At 41.4% G+C, this 18,209-nt stretch overlaps 2 long non-coding RNA genes across 2 annotated transcripts; one reads left to right on the top strand and one right to left on the bottom strand.

Moving 5' to 3' along the window:
* Positions 1-1,298: 1,298 nt before the first annotated feature.
* LOC138741745 (uncharacterized) lies at positions 1,299-10,757 on the bottom strand. The gene is made up of 3 exons (XR_011343730.1): positions 10,662-10,757; positions 4,169-4,400; positions 1,299-1,512 (listed from the first exon to the last, which is right to left on the bottom strand). It is a non-coding gene; the product is annotated as an uncharacterized lncRNA (long non-coding RNA).
* Positions 10,758-10,894: 137 nt separating this feature from the next.
* Positions 10,895-11,637, top strand: LOC138741744 (uncharacterized). Its single transcript, XR_011343729.1, has 2 exons — positions 10,895-10,981; positions 11,086-11,637. It is a non-coding gene; the product is annotated as an uncharacterized lncRNA (long non-coding RNA).
* The last annotated feature ends 6,572 nt before the right edge of the window (positions 11,638-18,209 follow it).

The following is an 18,209-nucleotide window of genomic DNA, read 5'->3' on the forward strand; positions in this document are numbered from 1 at the left end:
CCATTCCACCTTATTAACCTCCCATCTATCTCCTCTTGAACAGGAACAGGGAGTAGTTGACCAGCCACTAAAGTCAAAGACAGAAGACAAACCCAAGTGATATGGTTCCTTGTTCAAGCTGGAAGCTCCATCTTGGGTAAACAGGAGATGAGGATATTCCAGCAAGGGAAGGCTGTTCATGGGATCCTAAACCACATTTTGATTACATACCTCACTGAGTCCTAAACCTGCCTCATTCTCCAGTTGGTCATAGCTGAGCAGTAAAGAAGCACTGGAGTTTCCACCTCTGCTTTCACCGTGTTCCTCTGTTTTCCACTGGCAAAGAGTAGAAACATTAAGGCTAAATAGGAGTTAGGATAGGCCTTTAGATGGTCCCACCTTTCAGTAGGATCATGGTTGATCATCTCCTTCAAGTCTTCCTCATTGATAAACGCAATGCCATATCAATGAATCCAATTACAATTAACCCTGTATCAATTAATATCTATTATGCAATGAAAACAATGGATAATTTGCTCAGTTACAGAAATATTAGTACTAAAATCATGAAATTTTTCTGTCTTTAAGGTGTTTATTTGATTCCAAAGGGAGTTAAGTGAATCCATTTGAAAAATAAATGGGTGAGAAGGGAGTGTTCATCAAAACTCCTTTCTAAAGCTGTACTATGAGCACATATATAGTTGCAAAAAATCTTCACTACCAACAGATTTGACCTTGGATTTGGATACATCAAGCTGCAGGATACAAGCATCGTTACAAAATCATGCAGGGTGATTGAGCCAGCTTTGGAGCTGGAGAAAGCTGGGAACCATGGGTGCACTAACCCTGTGTGAAGTCGACAAGATGCCAAGTGTGAATCGAGCTGTAAGTTTTCCACTCTCACTCTCTCATGCCACACTCTGCCCTGTGAATGAACACTGAGAAATCATTCAACTTCCTCTGATTTACTATATCATTCTGAATCTTCCAGACAGACTGTAGAGGTGAGATCTGGGATTACAGATGGAGGATCCAGAAATCCTCAAGATATTTGGACATTTCGTGTTCCAGCAGGGGCTGCAATGGAATTAAACACGGAAACAGATTTTTTGCCCAACGAAGCCATGTTCCTGTTTGCCCCTCCTATACCACTTCATTCCACATATCCTCTCCCCCTTCATGTACTCATTCCTTTCTACAGATAAGGATTGCATCCAATATTCCCTTACTAGGGGGATGGGATGACAAGGCTTCACCAAGTGCTGCATATTTTATAATGCTGTGGTTTTAAGTAGTTTAAAGGCAGAACTTACCCAACAAATGCACCATTCCTCTCACACCAACAGATACAATGCAGCACCAATCTAAGGTTCAGGCCCAGGATGACACATAGGAGACTGCAGACACTGGAATCTGGAACAACCAACAATCTGCGGGAGGAACTCAGCCAGCCAAGCTGTATCAGTGTGTGGTAGCTAGTGTATTTTAATGGAAGTATTGCGCCTTGGAATTGGTAAAGATGGGTTAGATCACCTGAAATAAGATTTGTGATAAAAATGTGTTAGCTGAAAAACCAGACCTGTTGTAGGCAGAAAACATGGCCTTGAGAGTGTACTACCCACAGAATTGGATAGCTGAAGCTAACAAGAGTGTGGTACAACCACTGCACTGGCCGACTGCAGGGGGAAATCACAGTACCTGCAGATAGGCAAGCTGAGAGGCTGGCCCCACCTGCCTGATGTCAATCACCAGCCTGTCTAAAGACTCGAGTCGACCCCCTCTGGGAGTCAATTGGGCATGTGGAGCCAGGAAGGTACAGAGACCTTGTGTGTGTGTGTATGTGTAATAGTACAGATTCTATCACCAATGTGTATATGTACAGATTGTAGTGTAGGATGACTGTGATTGGCTGAGAGTGTAGCCACACCTACTGGCAGGTCTTAAAGGATTGCTCCTAGCCAGACCAGGTCATTCTGGACTGGTCGACCTATTTGTGATATGCTCCAGTCTTTTAGTTAAAAAAAGCCTTGGTTTGGATCAACAAGACTTTGGTTCTTTCGACGCTCATTACAGTATGTTTAAGCTGATTTGAGCCTGTTGAACAGTCTACGAACTTTGTGTCTGAATTCTTTGCATAGCAGTGTTCACAAAGAGCAAAATGGAGGGAATATGGGAAAAGAGGTGGGTAAACATAGAAGCTAACTGCATGATAACCAGACTAACTAATCAGAATGTGCCATAGTAGAGTTGGGGCAAAAATAACATAAGTGATATCATAATTGCTTCGTATTAGGATGCCTTAGAACAACTTGGTGATGTAACTGAAACAAACGTCTTTGCTATGTAACTGTAACACTAATAAAGGAAACCTTGACTCAAGTTAACTTGTACATGCACCACATCTGATTACGAACCCGTCTGTTATATAATTGTTCCCAAAGCACAGCAAGTGGAAGAAAAGAAATGCTCAACATTTTGTGCTGGAATCATTCATCAAGACTCCAGTCTCAGTGAAATGTTTAGGACCATTTTTTTTCCTGATGCTGATCAATCAGCCAAGTTCATACAGCAGATTGTTTGATAATGGAGTGCACTGGAGTGTGTGCGTTTGGAGGAGAGGGCTCCACAATCCTTTCATGAGCTCAAAAAATGGGCGCATTCACTGCAGAAATCAGCTCCATTTTCTCAGCTCTCCAGGCCACAAAGTGGGCAGAATTGCGACGGGATTCAGATAAAGGTAGGCACATTCAGATTATACATGTCCTAGGCATTAAGGGAGTTGTATACCTCCTCCTGACATTCAATGGGGTTACCAACAGCAAACCTCACCAGCAACATTCTGCTGTGGAGACAGAGCTGTGGTGGGGTGGGAGTAAATATTTGTCGAACAAAAAACATCAATCAGCTTCTGTTAAACCCCTCCCTCAAGTCTCCTTTCCTCCAGCTCCCGCCTCCTTCCCTTCCTTCTCCATTCAGAGAGCTACCCCTTCCCTCTCTCACCTCAGCTTTTTGCTCTTCTACCCTCCCACCTATGAGTTCTTACCCATTAACACGCACTCCTCCCCCTGCCCCTTCTTCCTTCCTCTCCTCTCCTCCCTCACCCACCTTTTTATTCAGGTTCCTGCGTGCATTGCTCCTACTTTGAAAAAGAGCTCAGGCCCAAAGTGTTGCTTACCCTTTAAATTGTTTTAAATTAATTTTTTTAAAATTTAGATATACATACAGGATGGTAACAGGCCATTTCGGCCCATGAGTCCGTGCCGTCCAATTTACACCCCATTAGCCTACATAGTTTTGAATGGTGGGAGGAAACTGGAGCCATCGGGGAAAACCCACACAGACGAGGGGAGAACATATAAGCTCTTACAAACAGCGCAGGATTCGAACCCCAGTCTCGATAACTGGCGCTGTAAAGGCATTGCTCCAACTGCTATGCCAACTGTGCTGCCCTACAAGTGCTGCAGGACCTTCTGAGATTCTCCAGCACTTTTGGGTATTCCACATGAATTTAGGAGCTTGTCAGATTTAGAATGCAACCATAAAAACATGAACACCAAAAGCTCTCAGCACATCAGGCCGACTCTGTAGGGGTGGAACCAGAGTCAACATTTAAAGCTGAAGACTTTTGTTCAGCACTGGGAAAGGTAGAGTTTTCTGCTTTCTATTCCTGACAAAACCAAACGAAGTAAAGTCTCTCAAAGGAGAGAAAATTTGGCCTACAGTGTGAGAGATGTTCTGAGGCTCCAAACCAAGTGGTCAGATAGGAAAAATTGGAACAATCTGCTGGAGGAACTCAGGACTTAAGCAACATCAATGGTAGAAAAGGAAAGGTTGACCTTTCTGGTCAAAATCCTTCATCATAACACCATATTGTCGAGATGCTGGGTTTCCACCTGAAACATCATCAGCTCCTTATCCCACTTAAACACATACAAACTGATAAAACAGCATTTCTCTGGATCACAGTGCCCACACAAACACACACAATACAATAAAATATATACATGAAAATATAATTTAAAAATGTGTATATCTCTGTGTGTGTTTGTGTGTGTGTGTGTGTGTGTGTGTGTGTGTGTGTGTGTGTGTGTGTGTGTGTGTGTGTGTGTGTGTGTGTGTGAGAGAGAGAGAGAGGAAGAGAGAGAGAGAGATACATACATATATTTATATATATTTTAGAATGACTTACTCAGTTGCAGGGTACTATTCATCAATCTCACAGCCTGTGGGAAGAAGGTATTTTCAAGCCTGTCAATCCTGATTTCGATACTCCATCAAGCACCATCCAGTGAAAATGATCTGCTCATTTATTACTGTGCACAGCCTTGCTGACCATTTCCTACCGCGACTGTCATCTGAAGAGGACACCCAAAATCATTGAGGACCCCTTCCGCCCCACACACAGAATCTTGCAGCTGGTCCTGTCAGAAAAGAGATGCAGGAGGATCAGAGCCAACACCCGCCAGGCTGAGGAACAGCTTCTTCCCACGGGCAGTAAGAACGCGGAATGATCAAAGGAACTGCTCACATTGACCATCCAAGACTCTCATATTCAAAAAAAAATCAACATTTATTTATTTATTTGTATATATCGTATGCCCTATGAGGTGCCAACACTCAGGTCGGGAATGAACACCAGAGGTTTGTTTACTCGGCCTGTGACATCTCGGGTATCGGACTTCACACCATCAATGACATCTAAGAGAGGCGGTGTCTTAAGAAAGCTTCCTCTATCCTCAAAGACCCCTACTGCCCAGTTCATGCCATCTTCACTCTGCTACCTTCAGGAAAAAGAATGAAAATGAGCACTCTGTGGCACAAGGACAGTTTCTTCTCCTCTGCCATCAATCCCTGAATGATCAATAAATCAAAGACACTGCCTTAATTTGACTTTTCCTGCACTATTTTTATTTATTGTTGTAAGATGGTTTATATAAACTTTTTCACTGTGAAGTTGCTGCAAATCAACAAATTTTGTGACTTTCTCATGACAATAAATTCTGATTCTATATGTGTATTTATTCTGAGTCTGTATTTTTTGTTTGCATGTTTGTTATGTCTGGTTCTGTGTCTGTGTGTTTTGCACGGAGGTCCAGATAACGCTGTTTTGTCACGTTGCACTTGTGCAATCAGATGACAATAAACTTGGCTTGACTACATGACAACAGCAACTACACAAGCATATACAACCTGTGCTGCCACGTATTTTGTATTTTATGAAGTTTTTAAGAAAATATGAATCTTTATTAACAACCCCGTACCATGGAATTGAAATTGAAGATAAGGAACAGTCTCATCCTGGCTGCTCTGTTCAACTTGGCAGGGTGAAGTTGTCATTTTTAAGCTAAGTAAGACCAACCAAGGCTCTGCTCAGATTTACAACATTCAAGTTTGTTCAAGGACAGGAAAAACATAATTGTATAACTGCAGTTCTCTTCACATTCATGTGCGGGGTGAAGATGTCCTAGGGATGGAGTGTTGCATTTACAAGGAGAGATTGGGCAGGACTGGCTTACTTTTCATGGAGTGGTTGAGGTGTGACTTGATAGTCGTGTCCAAAATTTGGGGGAATAGAGAAAGCAAGTGACATTTCCCCATGATATGAGGTACCTAAAACTAGATGTCGCAGGTTTAGGATAAGTGGAAGGACGTTTCCAGGGGATCAGATGAATAAGGTGCAGGTAAATGGGATTAGACAGACAGTTGATAACCATCTTGCTCATGATAGGCTAAATGGCCTGTTTCTGTGTTGTTATCCATTCATTCTATGATAGGTGTTGATTCTATCTCCCACATGATGACGTTCGTCATTTATATTCCAATTCAATTTCCTCTTTTACCTTCAGTACAAAAAAATTCAAATTGATCAACTCCTCCTACTCAATCTTGATATCCCACGAAATTTCAACATCATCTTTTATTAAGAAAGTGAAAGGTGGGCTTCATGAAACTTATTAGATTCAGAAGGGTTGCAAGATCACAAGATATAGGAGCAGAAGCAGGCCCATTGGCCCATCGAGTCTGCTTTGTCATTCTAATCATGAGCTGATCCATCCTCCCACTCAGCCCCATTCCCCGGCTTTCTCCCCTAACCCTTGATGCCCTGACTATTGAATTTTGAGAAGCTACCTATTATCTGGGAAATTCGAGCTTTTAATAAATCTGAACACTGGGTACAGAGTTCATCACAAAAATCTGCAAGTTATTTTATTTACTCAAGAGACTTAAGAGATTAACTATGACGGGAGGTGACATTTCAAATGATCTCTGTCTTTGGAGCAATAACCTGCAGCTACTGGGGGGTCAGAAGCAAGAATAGGGTCAGAAGGTTAGCTGGAAATCTTCAAAGGTTCAGTCGGCATTAGGGGTGAGGGAAGTGCTGGGTGATTCTGTCCAAATTTCTTTCTTTTAATATTTTATTTTGAGAATTTTCAATGATTATCAAAAAGAGAAACATCAATATCCATAATATCAACAAAATAATAAGTATCGATCCGCGTGTCGATATTAAAGAAAGAGAGAAAAAAAGAGTCAACATGTGATTCAATTATTATAAAGAAAGAAAAAATACAACAAAAATGCAAATTTAATGTCCATGCTGAACCAAAGGGAGAAAGTGAGAATAGAAAGATAATAGAGAGAAAGAAAAACAAAATAAGAGAAACCCTCCCACTTACCCCTCACCACCAAGAAACAAGAAGAAAAAGTAAGAAAAAAGAAAGAATAAGAAAAGATTGGCTTCAGCCCAGACAAACCCCACTCCCATCAAGGAACAAATAGCCTGACTTATCTAGGGTCTTCGGTGCTGCGAGCAACAGGGGGAAGAGACAGGAAGGGTGGGGAATCGTTAAAGATTTACCCTAATGTACCTTAAGTATGAATTCCATATTCTTAAAAATGCATCCTATCTGTTTCTGAGGTTCTAGGTGATCTTCTCCAGGGAAACACAATTGTGCATTTCTCTCTTCCAGGGGGCTAGACCTAGTTGGGAATCAGAATTCTAAGTAACCGCTGTGCATTTCCTGGTCACTTCAAAAGCAAGCTTAACAAATTTTAATTGATATTTCAACAGTCTCATTTTAGGTCTCTTGTCTTCTAAATTCTCCAATAAAAATAATTCAGGTGCCTGAGAATATTGAATTCCAGTATTTTTTTCCAGGGATTACCCAAATCTTCCCAGAAAGGCCTCACTTTAGGATCTGTCAAAATTCCTTCATCAGAAGTGGAAAAGTGAGAAAACAGTTCTGACGAAGGGCCATCAACCCAAAACACAAACTGTTTCTCTTTCCTGCCATTAACCACATACTCTGCCTTCAACCTTCCAAAGTGCATCACTTTACACTATTGAACCCTATCTGGTACTTCTCCACCCAACTCGTCATCCCATCTATTTCCTGCTGTAACCAATGAAAACCCACACAATCAACAGCCCCTCCAACCTTTGTATCATCTGCAATCCTACTGACTAATCCCATTTTGTCGTTGTTAGAAACTTGTTACATTTGAATATGTCTCACATTTCTCACTGTACAGTTGACAAATGTTCTTCACTGCGGAGATATTCCTTCACGACACCCATGTTCTCATCAGTATTATCAATATATCTTTCTTCTCCTTTTCTATAAATACCCCTATCAACCATGCCTCAGTGTCCAAACATTCAGTCATCTATTCCAACATCTTCATTCAAATTTTACTTCATTCTGTTTCTTGAGATACTTTATTACTTTATAAACATTCCTTAAAAAAATGAGCACATGAATTGGACATTTCCTCCCATTATTTTGAAATATTTAAAGGGAGATTTACTCTAATTTGATAACTGTTCTTATGTAGGTTTTGACTTCTCATGGTTTCAACAAACATTTATGTTGTATCCATGACAACCAATTTATTAACAAGTATTAATGCAACATTGGTGACTATGGAAACTAGAAAGAAAATAAAGGAAGCAGGGAGGGATTTTTAAATGTTGAATTCGAGCTTGGCTGCAGGTCACTACTCTTTCTCCCATCCCTCTCCTTCTTGCCCATCAGGTAGCTCCCAGCAACCCCTCACCTTCCTCTCAGGAACATTACACCATTTGGAAAAATCTGGTCTCTGCTTCCTAACTCTGCCCACCCTCCCTCCCCTTACTCCTTCTCTCCATCATTCTTCCCCATTCCTGTTCACCGTTCTTTTCTTATTCAATCTTTTCTATTGGGTTTTATAAGCAATACAATACAATGAAGAGAAGGGAACGAAACTGAAAAAACAGTATCACATATGTATATATACTAATATAAATCTTCAAACAGTATAAACTCGATCCCCCTCCACTGCAATGGGTGAAAATGAAGAAAAAAAATCAAAAGTATTGTTTTAAAAAAAATTTAACCTATTCTAATTAAAAAAAACAGCTGAGGAGCTTATCCTGAGGATTACATATATTTTGAGGTTTTTGGTTCCTACCATAAATCAAAAAATATACCTCATCTGGAAGAGTAAATACATCCAATCACATTAGAAACATTTACATCAAATGAAAATAAGACATTAAAGGTCACCATGTATCTTCAAATTTCACCGATGAATCGAATACATGATATCTTATTTTTTTTCTAAACTTAAGACATCATATGAGAAAGCCTTTGAAACTGTTGGAGGTCAAGAGTCTTTCTATTTGAATAAGATGGCTCTTTTAGCCAACAATGTAGAGAAGGCCACAACACATTGAACAGGTATAGAAAAACTCCCTCTGTCTGGGTCAATAACCCCAAAAAGAGCAGCTATTCGATTGGGTCAGAGTACCACCTGTAGTATAGTTGAAAATATGTTAAAAATTTATTTCCAATAGTTTTCTAAGGATGAACAAGACCCAAACACATGTGTCAATATAGCAATTTCAGATTTGCATCTGTCACATGGTTAATATTAGAAAAGATACTAGCCAATTCATCTTTGGACATGTGAAAACGATACACCGGTTTGAATTGGATTAATTAACCACTTTGAATTGGATTAATGAATGTCGGACACATATAGAAGAAGTATTTATCAGTTTCCTGTCCACCAATCACCTACTGGAATCTGTATCACTCCTCCCCCATTCATCTTTAAACTGACCATCTTCCCTATCCACACTCAGTCTTAATGAAGGGTCTTGACCAGTATGTCAATTCCCCGCTTTCCTCTACAGATTTACTTGACTGACTGAGTTTCTCCAGGCAGTCATTTTCTTGCTCCACCTTCTGCATTTTCTTGTGTCTCTATGCCTGATCTGACTTGGCTTTCAAGTTCATTTTTCTCTGCATAACGTACTCCTTGACTACCTTGCACACCAAAGGTTTATCCACCTCAAAGGAAAAAAAATCCTCCTCATCGCATTCTTAAATGGGCCACACGGCCTTCTGAAACTATGCCCCCTCTTTCTAGACTCCATGACTTGGGAAACAGATTTCTCCATTCATCTTGTCAATCCCTCTCAGAATCTGGTATGGTAATCCCTTGTTCATGTCTCTCTCTCTTTCCCTATCTCTCTGACACCTTTCCTCCAGTTTCCCACCCTCTTCCCTTCATTCTCCTACCTCAGTCCTCTTCTCCTATCACCTCAGCTTTTTTGTCTTCTCCCCTCTTACCTGTGATCTCTTACCTGTTAGTCTGTGTACCTCCCCCTGCCCCTTTCTCTCTCCTCTCCTCAACTCCTCCCTATCTTTGTATCCAGGTGCCTGTTGTTTCAGGTCCAAAATATTAGTTACCATTTAACTCCGAGAGATCACCTTTCAGTCATCTCAACTCCAGGCAGCTCCATTTCCTCTCTTCAACCCTTCTCTCTGCTTACTTTAAAAGCTCAGTCTGTTTCTGTGTATTTTTGCTTAAAGTTACACCTCTTGACTCTCCATTCTTCCTTCAGTCTGTCAGTAACTAAACTGCATTTTCTATCAAAAAGTCATTGGAGTCATTCACAAGCTGCCTTTGTAAAGCTCAAACTTTAAGTTGGAATTCAGGGAGAGGAGAGTGTATTGTTGTACATTGTTGACACAAGAGTACAGATGCTGAATGAAGGAGAGAATTTCACAACTAGCTCTTATTCCAATATTTCCACCTCATTGGCCTTCATCAGTTAAACAATTGAGTGTAAGTCATGTTGCAGTGTATAAGATGTTGATGAACCCCCATTTGAAGTATTGTGTTCAGGTTTAGTCACTGTGCTACGTAAAAGATGTTGTCACGCTCGAGAAGATCCAGAGAAGATTGACGAGGATGTTGTCAGGACTCAGGGGTCTGAGATTGAGCAGGCCAGAGCTTTATACCTTGCAGCACAGGGGGATGTGGGGAGATATTATTGAAGTGCATAAAAGCATGAGAGAATTAGATCAGGTGAGTACAGAGAGTCTTTTATCCAGAGTAGGGGAAATCAGTAACCAGGTGAGGGAAGAGAGATTTAATAGAAACCTGAGGGGGTAACAGTTTTATTCAGAGGGTAGTAGGTGGATGGAATGAACTGCTAGAGGAGAGTTGAGGCAGATATTATTGAAATGTTTTTAAAGAAAAATTTGGAGGGATACATGGAGAAGATTAATCTAGAGGGATAGGGGACAAATGCAGGCAGGTGGGACAATTTGAGGAAGGGTTTACTTGCCCAGAGGGTATTGGGAATGTGGAATGCGTAGCATGAGGCAGTGGTGGAGCCAGGAACTTACAGGACATCTGGTCAAACATTTGAATTGCTAAGGCAGAGAAGGCTTAGGACCATGTTTTAGGATACCCTGGACAGCATGGACCTGATGGGTAGAAGATCCTGGCTCTATGCTCCATGACTAATGAGTTAATATATGCAGGGTAACTCTGACCTAAGTTATTTTTGATATTGAAAATTGTCTGGCTGCAATAAAAGATGCATAATACTGGTTGCTAGGAGACAAGGAAAAGTTCAGCAATAACTAAGGTTCATATCTGTGCAGGTTTACTCTGTGGATTAATTTGTTCATGGGGATCACTGAATATTATTCAGCAAGCTCCGGTGATTGTGTTCTTTAATATGGAAAAGAAACACATGAAGAAGAATAATTCATGTTTTGGACTCTTTAGAAGGATCCAAGTTAACTTCTGTTTTTTTCTTTGTAGATGCTGCCTGACCTTCTGCGTATTTCCAGGCATCGAAAACCCTGGCAAATTTGGACAGATGTGGGTTTAAAAGTGTGCTGGCCGGCTGTATCACAGCCTGATACAGGAGAACCAATACCTCTGAGTGTAAAGCCCTGCAGAAGGTAATGGACACATCGCAGGCAAAACTCTCTTCACCGTCAAAAAAATCTACAGGGAACGCTGCTGTCAGAGAGCAGCAGAAATCATCAAGGATCCACACCACCCAGCACACATCAGGAAAGATGAAACACATATCACCAGGTTCTAGGACAGTTGCTGCCTCTCCACCATCAGTCTCCTGAACAATAAAATCAATCAGAAACTCATTTAAGGACTTTTACTTTGCACATTGAGTATTTATTTTCTGCATTGCAAAGTTTGTTTACATTTCATTCTTTGTTTACATTTTTCTCTTTTGCACTACCGATAAGTAGAAATTCTGTCTGGCCCGCAGGAAAAAGAATCTCAGCGTTGTATGTGACGTCATGTATATGCTCTAACAATAAATCTGAAATTTGGCTTTAACTTAAATGTACTTAAAGTCTGTTCTAGTCTCCAGTCTTTTGACCATCTCCACTGATGTGGGCAAGCAGACATTCTGTGTAGCTTTCACTTGTTCTTGGTCACCATGAAAATGAAGAGTTGCTAGAACCAGCATTTTGAGAAAGAGAGAAAGTTATTGGCTCAAAGTTTGCGGAACCTCATGTATCTCAACTCCGACCTTCTAACGTTACCACATAGGATCAAGCTACAGCAGCCTCACTCAGCAGCACCTAGCATGAACACCTCAGAAGACATTGTGGAATTCTCAATGCAGATCTTAAATCAAAAGAAACATGGGAACATGAGAAATTGGAGTTGACCACCTGGCCTGTTGAGCCTGCTCAGTCATTCAATAAGATCATAACTGATCTGGTCATGGACTCAGATCCACTTACCTGCCTATTTCCCTTAACCCTAATTCTGTTATTGTTAAACAAATCTATTATCTTTATCGTAAATACATTTAATGCGGCAGGCTCTACCTCTCCCTTGGGCAAACAATTCCACTGATTCTTCCTTATCTCAGGCTTAAACCAACTTGCCCAAATCTCCAGATGATGGCCCTTGGTTCTCAGAGGGTGGGTTTATAAGTGATGTAACTGACACCCAAATGATCAGATCCTCTGATCTATCAACCCTTGAAACATGAAAGGGCAAATAGATTCCACAGAGTAGGTAGCTTCTCTAGAACTAATGAGAGAAAACAGAAACTTTCCCTTCTTGATGGATGAGGCATTTCAAATACAAACAAATTCCTTTCCCTTTGCAGTAAAATAGTCTGTGATCATAAATGCAGAATAAATGTGAACAGTCAACCCCTGAGGATAAGAGAAATAGAACCAGGATTGTCCCTTGTGCCTCTTCCATCACAGTAGGATCACAGTCCATTTTTTTTGTTTTACCTCAGCACCACTAATCCGTTCATTTTTTTTCCACCTTTCCAAAAATATTTATGTTACCTTAGATAGGAGGGGGAGGGGGAGGGGGAACAGATCTGTGCAGAATGTTCTGAAATCTGAGCAAGATTCAATATTACTGCATTAATACAATTTTACTCTTGACCTGAAATATCTTTTGCAATAAAGACCAATAATCTTCAAAATTCATTTGGATGGCATTCGTAGATAAAATGGGATTAGAAGCATTTGGACCAAATAAAAGTAAATTGGACTAGCCCAGAATGCCAGCCAGGTCCAATGTTCCTCATGCTACTTGAATGAAAGGCTCTGGGGACAAGCTGCTACCTTCAGCCTTCATCTGCACGCTTGACTTTTGATCCTCTGGCCTTGGACCTTTTTCCATTCAGCGGTGATGTCAGGTGAACACTTGAACCTCTTCTGCTTGTAACAGGTTCAAGAGATAAAACATCACCTGGTTTTTCAAGAGTTCCACACCATCCCAGAACTGAGTGAGGTTCATAAAGGGACTGCTTTGCTATAATGACATTGAAGAGGGAACATTTGCCCTCCTTCCCAAGAGTAATCAAACATTCTTTCACTCCTATAATTTCCTGCCTTTAATTCTACAGCTTTGATGCTCTTGGCTAAAGCATTCCAATTGATTCCACTTTATCAGTTCATTTGTCCATAACTGCCCAAACTTCCACTAGTATTTGCACAAGGAGGCTCTTTCCAAATGATCACGTCTCATCGGGGTGTTGTCCCATGTCTGAGATTCCCTCTGGCAGAAGTAATAAGTTGACTCTTTTCTAACCTATTAATCATCTTAGACATGACAGGCATTCTATCTGCCAGTTAGTTGTAAAGACAGGAAATGATGGAATCACTTAGCCGATAAGGCAGCATCTGAGGAGAGGGAGTTAATCTTTCAAGCTGAAGTCCTCAGAAGTGGAAAAGAGGGAAAACAAATTAGTTTTAAGTAACAAAAAGGGTGGAGGAGGGACAGGGAGGGTGAATAAGGGGGAAGAGAAATGACAAAGGGAATAACTGTGATAGAGTGAGACCAGGGTTGGCTTAGAAATAGATGTTGATAAAGCCAGCTGGTTGGTGCATCAATGAAGAAAATTAAAGTTCTGGATTGGAGACCTTTGTTCAAAACTAAGAATAGTTAGAAATTAAACCTTTCAAATGACAGGGTAAGGGTAGTAACAGGGAGATGAAGGGGAAATTCACTGATAAGGGGAAACTAGGAGAGACTGAATGACACAAGGGGGGGTGGTGCTGGCTGACAGGTAAAGCCTGGCTAATCACATTAAATTTGCACATACAGCACGATAACAGGCCATTTCAGCCCATGACTCCATCCTGGCCAATTTACACCCAATTAACCTACACCCCTGATACGTTTCCAACAGTCGAAGGATAATCCACGCAGACACTGGGAGAATGTACAAACTCCTTACAGACAGAGCAGGATTAGAACCCCAGTGCCCTAACTGCTATGCCAAATGTCTCCCGGGAGGAAATGTGAAGAAGAACACTAGAAAGTACATCGTAGCTCTTTGGTACCACAAGGCAGCCTTGCCATTCAATACAAACAAGGTTGATCTGCTCCAAGCCTCAGCAACTATTCTCAGCCATTCCCCATACTTGTCATCCCATGATATATCCTCTTTAAAAAGACCCACTTATCTTGCCTCAAGAACCTCTGAGAGAGAACGATTCACCAGAAATTTCTGCAGTTTTAAGTGATTGTGCCTTATTTTTGTACCTTTGTCCCTTAGTTCGAATCTCCCAATACCTACCCTGTCACAATACCTTTGGATGTCCTATATTTCAGTAAGATCATTCATTTCAACAGAAAGGGATCCACAAGAGCAGAAGAAAAAGAAAAAATTAGGGAGTAGAAAACTGCAAGAGGAACTCAATGGATCGAGAAGCATTCATGGAGGGTAAGAAGTGAAAAAAGTCTGCAGACACTGTGATTGTAGTAAAAATGCACTGAAATGCTGGAGGTACTCAACCAGTCTTTCAGCATTCACAAAAGGTAAAGGTATATTGCTGATGTTTCAGGGCTGAGCCCTTCTTCAAGGAATTGTCAATGCTTTGGGTCAAGTTGAGAGCCAGTGTAAAGAAGAGAGGTGAGACAGGGGCCAATAGGTAACAGTAAGGAGGGATGAAGGGGAGCAGATGGAGTTGGGTTGGAGAAGGGCAGAGTTGGGAGACAGAGGCAGGTGGGTGGAAGGTGGAAGCAGACAAAGAGAGAATGGAAAGGCAGATGGAGCCAGGAGCATGGAAGGGGAGGTTGAAGAAGGGGACAGGGGCTGGAAGATAATATGGGGATACAAAGGCTTGCCAGTGCTGGAATCTGAGAACAACAGAAGGAGATAATGGGAACTATTAGATAGAACCAAATTGAGGAGAGGGGAGGGAGGGGTCCAATGGATGAAATGTGTGGTTAGTAGGTGGATCGAACCAGCCTGGTAAAGGGAGGAAAATGGTTAATGCAGGTCTGGAGCTGTTTCAAATAATATATTTCAAACAGGAGATCAGAAATCATTTGTGCTTATCTCACAGATGATCTACATTGAAAGTTTTATAACATTTAGACGCAGGCATGCTCTCCTGACAGCAATAAGATAGCTTTTCTTTTAGCTACAGAACATTACAATACAGGCCCTTCTCAACAATCTAGTCCTTCCCTACCACACCCATAACCATCCATGCCTAAGAATCTTTTAAATGCCCCCCTATTGCACCAGCCTCCACCATCACTCTTGGCAATGCATTCCAGACACCCACCACTCTCTGTGTAAAAAAAAATGTATCCCTGATGTCTCCCCCAAACTTTCCTCGCTTCACTTTATGCAGATGTCCTCTAGTATTTGCTGCTATCCCCTCCCGGGAAATAGGTACTGGCTGTCCACTCGATCTATGCCTCTCTAAGGTTGTATGTTCAGGACTCTGAGGAGAGCCACTGGACAGTGCCTACCTGGAACAACTGCTGTGAAGAACAGAACACTTCCAGTCTTTTCAACGTCCCAAATGCCAGCCTGTGTTTAATCATCTGGAGAATGGTTTGCATCTGTGAGACAGCTCCAAAATCAATCAGGATTGAATGCTGCCTCTTATAAACTCTTTGTAAAATGGATAGAAGATCTCGACTTGAAAAGTACTTGGTGTGCAATTACCACCAACAGCTACTTCTAGCCATAATTGGAAATCAAAAAAAAAATCACAGATGCACAGAAAATACTGAAAATATTCAGCATATTTGATCCCCATGGCTATACTGTTTTTTTTTTTCCACATCAGAGACATTTCCCCTCCCTGCCCTTCCTGCAATTTAACAAATTTCTTTTGTCTTGGTAACAAATCCCGACCATAATTGATCATTTGTATCCATGGATGCTGCCTGACCTGCTGTGTTCCTCCAGCTTCTCATTGTTTGTTCTCTTAACTCCTTCCTTAATCTGACAAAGGGTCTTGACGCAAGGCTAACTCCGCTTCTCTTCTCACTGATACTGCCCAACCAACAGTATCTCCAGCATTTTCTGTTTTCAGTTTAAACTCTAGCCTTTACTATTTCCCACTCTCAAAAGAACAGCAAGCAGAGTGATCTTCACAGCACAAAGGACAGGGCAAAGTTCATTGGACCAAGGTATGTTGAAACCCAAAAGTTAATTTCTTGCTCTTTAGTGGTTTGTAAATCCTTTACTTTGTCGATGCCTGAATTGATTTTTCTGACCTTCTCCAAATATATCCCATGTTCCATATGGAAATGTTTTAATTCCCCTACCCTTACAGAGAAGATCAGTATCAGTGGTGATATCAACTGGCGATAAATGCCTGTCAATCAGCTGTTGGAAACTTAATCTCCACTGCAGGTATAAGGGGAAGGATCCTTCTTTGAGAAGCGCTCTGCTATTGAAAGATTTACCATAATGAAGCAAGCCACATACTGGAGTTCAACTCAACGTCCCCTCCAATAACAAACAGCCTGCAGGAACTCGACGAGCCTTCATTGAGTTTCTCCAGCAGATCATTTGTTGCTCCAGATTCCAGCATCTCCACTCTCCTTTCTGTCTCCAATTGATCCTCCTTTTATCTGTCTCAACCAAGAGCTTTGTTGTCCGAAAATTGAACTGAAGCTTGACAATTTCAATCACTGCTGCTCAATGGAACATGAGAACAGAGCTGGCTTTGTAATCTTGTTTTTTTGAACACACTTTTCCTCCATGATCAAAGTCTGAGTTGACCCATTGTAGGATGATGAATCCCGTCTGTCACGCGATCCTACCGGCAAGTACCTAGTCACCTGCCAATCAAGGTTGGACTGCTCACCCATTAGTGCACACCTGACCAGTGGCCTCTTTAAGCAACTGGTGACTACCTGGGGTGGACCCTCCAACTTACTGTACTGTAAATTCATATGGAGCAGCTCTTTCTCCTTTGTTCTTTGGCCCTGAGACAAACTCTGCTTCACTCCAGGTTGCGAATTTGGACAACACTGCAGGAGTCATTAGTAAGGTGTGCAACACATAGATATCAGGGCTGTTCTATATTGTTGTAGATAGCATTTAAGTCATGCCCATATTAGTCAAGGAATGGCAGGTAGTGTATTGTCATCCTTGGTTGTGGGATAAGTCTGTATAAACAGTACTAGTATCAGTAATCATTGTATATGATGTGACTGGCTTGTATTGTGCTTGTATGTGTAAGCAGTTGCAGGTATTGGTAGTGTTGAGTTCTATGTGATTGATTATACTGTGCTGTGTGATTGAGAATACAAGATCTCCGTTGCAATTTCAATAAAGATCATTCCTGGGTTCAGCCTATGTCCAGATTCATTGCTCTTTGAACCCATCAAATTTGCTTCCCTTCCCACACAACACCTATAAAAAGCAGTGGTGAATTTTCACCCTCATTGGCATATAAAATGTGATCTACATTCACCAGAGGCTCCCATAGATTTTGATTGTTGGGGAGCAGTGTATACAACAAGGTAAGGTTAGTTGGGAGCCTTGGATTTCAGGGAGTGTAGTGTGAGTTTCTATCTCCACAGAAGGAACTAATAATAGCTCGAATCTCAACCTCCTACCTAAGCATTAACTGCACACCGTACCTTGGTGTCAGAGGTTAGGTGGCCTGGGCTCTGGAGTGGATGCTATAACCATGCAGCCTACAGGTAAATCTTCATGAAACGCCATGAGAAAAGAAACCACCTCCATTGGAACAACTGTCCTTTGAAAGAAGGAAGTAAATCATGTTGCTGGTTCAACCAATGTTACTGCTCGTGTTGTAATTGTAATCTCTCTCAGTCAGGAGCAATGGAGCAGATGTGGTGCAGGATCAGCGAAACAGATGTGTTACGTGACCTGTGGAGCAGATGTTTCATGTGACCTGTGAAGCAGGTGTATCATGTGACTTGTGGAGCAGATACATTGCATGACCTCTGGAGCAGATATGTCACCTGACCTGTGGAGCTGATGTGGTGCATGACCAGCGGAGCAGATGTTCATTGTCAGCTTCTACTGTCTGTCCTTCCAGTTGACTTTTGAATTGTTTTCTGGCCAATTATGCTTATCTCAAGGAATCCAACATGGATCAAAATTGGGCTGAAGTTTAATGCTGGAATGGAGGAACCAAAGAGTTGGGCAC

Source organism: Narcine bancroftii, chromosome 8 (genome assembly GCF_036971445.1).
Source record: "Narcine bancroftii isolate sNarBan1 chromosome 8, sNarBan1.hap1, whole genome shotgun sequence".
Lineage (NCBI taxonomy): Eukaryota > Metazoa > Chordata > Chondrichthyes > Torpediniformes > Narcinidae > Narcine > Narcine bancroftii.